The sequence below is a fragment of the Sinocyclocheilus anshuiensis genome, unplaced genomic scaffold, assembly GCF_001515605.1.
Source record: "Sinocyclocheilus anshuiensis isolate Anshui unplaced genomic scaffold, SAMN03320099.WGS_v1.1 scaffold676, whole genome shotgun sequence".
NCBI lineage: Eukaryota > Metazoa > Chordata > Actinopteri > Cypriniformes > Cyprinidae > Sinocyclocheilus > Sinocyclocheilus anshuiensis.
The window spans coordinates 3,444,759-3,448,136 of record NW_015558579.1 but is presented as its reverse complement, the minus strand read 5'-3'; the positions used below and the strand labels follow the sequence as shown (position 1 = coordinate 3,448,136).

Below are 3,378 nucleotides of genomic sequence, written 5' to 3'. Positions count from 1 at the left end.
GGCATCCTGGGTGACGTCACTTGGCAGGTCGGGCAGGCTTGGCAGAACCGCTTCACTTCGGCCTCCAAGCCCGGGCAGTGGAAGCGGTCGCGGATCAGCTGGATGGTGTTCCCGACTCCGAGATGCCCTGCCAAGGGAAGTGAGTGAGCCAGCTCAACTCCAGTACGGTCTCCATTTTGGTGCATGGCACCACCAACAATATATATATATATATATATATATATATATGTGTTTGTGGAAGAATTGCTCTGTGTCTCTGTTTTTGCTGGTGACTATTCTGTTTCAGCTTGTGTGATGCTTTTAATTACGGTTTTGGATTACTTTATTAAATGCTGCACTTGGATCTTCCATAGAGTCTGTAAGTGTTTTCTGACACATTTTAGCTTGCTTCTTCAAATCTTAGAACTCTTTTATAGTGATTCTTATCATGTGCCCTGCATCACAGGTGCAGTGCGTGAATTGGGTGAATGTGAGAAATTCTTCACTAAGCCATCAGTATTTATAGTGTACAATCGCAGGTTTATTAGAAAGCCAGACTAAGAAACAAGCTAGAGCAGAGATAAACTGCAAAGAAAAAGGATATTGTGTGTGCCTTGGTTTGAGGTTGTGGAGTTTGTAGGTAGAGTAGAGGCACATTTTTTTCAATGCTTTTTTGAGTGTTTCTTTTTTAATCAATTTAATACTCTTTTACTTTTAATAAATCTCTTAAACTGACATTGATTTCTGGCTTTGTAAAACAGGTGATGAGTGACGAAAATCCAGTCCAGCTGGTAAGATTGTTGAACCCATGGGGCGTAGAACAGTGGCGAGGAGACTGGAGTGATGGGTAAAGTTTACAGTAACAGCTTAATTTAGCCAGACACAAACTCAGCAGAAAGTCGTACATTGCTTGAACACACCATGACATATCACCTTACATGTTTAAGGTTCTTTTCTTTGTATTTGCTACACAATAGCACCCATGGCTTGTTTATAAATTTTACAGATCACCCCTATGGGACACAGTTTGTGGGGACATCCGCAAATTTTTCCATGAAGTTTTAAATAACGGGGAGTTCTGGTGAGCATGACCATTTTATGTACACCCACCCTCTCACATTTGAAGCGAGAAATGACTACTTCTATACAAAGTATGAAATCGCATTTTACTTAGAAACATTTTTTAACTGCAGGATGTCAATGGAAGACTTTACCAACATTTTTGAAATCATAGACATCTGTTGTCTCTGTCCTGATTTTCTGGATGGCTCTGCTGAATGTCACTGGACCTCAAAACGATATTTTGGCAGATGGAATGCTGGGATTTCAGCGGGTGGTGACATAATTAAGACAGGTATTATTACTCTATGCATATGTAAATATTTGCACATAAAGCCCTATCAATCAGTTCCAGCATAGCAAAATGATAATAAAACCTTAAAGTATAAAGACAAGACTTTTAAAAGACAGATGTAACTTGAAATAATTGCATAGAAAATGAAAATAATGTACAAATCTTCTTTTAATGTTATAGAGACTTTCTGGACAAACCCTCAGTTTTGGGTGAAAATTGATGAGCTTAATGAGGAATGTGCTAGTGGCCAGCATCCTGAAAATATACTGGTGTCCCTCATGCAGAACCATGAGAAGAGAAACAGAAATAGCCAAGAAAATTTTTATATTGGCTTCTATGTTTTCGAGGTCAGTATTTGCGTATACTATGCTTGTTTAAATATGCCAAATAATGTATAGTATTTACGTATGTTTGAATCTGATGTAGTTTAATTTTAAGTTTCTTTATAAATTGAAGGGGCTTTCATTTACATTTATAACATATTTATGCATTTAGTAGACCCTTTTTATTCAAAGTGACTTACATTTTGACAATTGAGAAACGTGAGCAATTGGTCACAGAGTCAACAATATTTGTAGAGTACAATGCCAGATTTATTAGAAATCCAAACTAAGAAACAAGCAGAGGTGAAATGTAAATAAAAAGAGGATTTTGTGTGTGCCATGGTTTGAGGTTGTGGAGTGGTTACATTCTTATTGAAGAAGTGTGCCTTCAGCTGCTTTTTGAATGTTGTGATGGTCTCAGCATTTTCAGTGACATGTTTTGTGCATCAACTGCAATATCCCTTTAATGATGTTATGCCTTTTTCTCCTTTCTTTCACAGATACCACTTGAGGCAAGTGAAAATTAATCTAAATGTTATACTGTAATGGCCCCTTAAAGACAAGAGTCTGTTTACATGTATTTATTCTTTTAAATAGACTAAAGACACGTTTTATTATTCTCTTTTAGATGAGAAGTCAAAGTGGGAGGTTTTCATCTGAGTTCTTCATTGACAGAGAGCCTGTGGCACAGACTGATGAATTATTATGTTTTAGAGAGGTGATGAAATTCTTCAGGCTGGAGCATATATGATTGTACCTTGCACAGAGAATCCTGGTGAAATTGCCTCCATTATCGTGTCTGTTTTCTCAAAGAATGAGACACACTTGGAGTAAGCTGTGATGCAGTCTAAAGAATTGGGTGTGCTTAAGGCATATAATATGTTTAGAGTAACCTGAAATTACAGCTCTGTGATCTAAAGTTTTTCTCTTTCCAACAGACATATTCAAGAAACTCCTGAGTAGAATGGAGACATTCTTGATGAGGGTGAGGTAAACATTTTATTGTGTGCAGACTTTATTACTTGTCACATGAATAGGAATCAATGTTCTGCTTTTATTTTTTGTGCTTTAATTTTTCTTTCAGTGAATAATTTCAGAAAAAAAAATCGAGAAATGTATTTGTTTTTGTTAATTATTCTGTTCTTAAGATTTTTACCGTTATTTGTTAACAAATTGTTTTTGGTTTGTAAAGCAAATGTGTCATCTGTTGGGAGGGTGATGTACTACAGTAGTTGCTATTCAGAATTGATCAGTTATGTTAGATGGCATACTTTATTACATGCCATGCAAGGTAAGAATAAATACTTGTACTTTTCTTTTTTTATGCAAAATACTGTAATCCTGTCAAATTATGCCTTGAAATGAAAAGCTGTAAAAAAAAAACATTACTGAAAGTGTGTCATTATATCAGAAAGTGCATGTAATTCTTGTGTCGATTCCAAATAATGTATACTGCTGCAGACAGTGCAAATAAAGCTCCCCATATGAAAAGCACCCAGATATTTCTTTAATATTGCTCTTTAAAGAAACAGGATATTGATTGTGCAATACAAATCAGGAAACTTGAATGAATCAAAATAAGTAACAAATAAAAAGTAAAAAAGCCTCAATCTGAAATCCAGATTTTATTAGAGTGATGCAACAAGTCAAATGTATTGTAAGCAGGGGTGCCGTGGTGGGGGAGGGGGCCTGGGAGGTTTGGACTATTCTAAGGGTCCGACG

General features: G+C 36.3%; 1 pseudogene; it reads left to right on the top strand.

The window, feature by feature from the left end:
* LOC107679811 (calpain-2 catalytic subunit-like) overlaps positions 1-3,147 on the top strand; it is a 12,229-nt pseudogene extending 9,082 nt beyond the window's left edge.
* Positions 3,148-3,378: the final 231 nt, after the last annotated feature.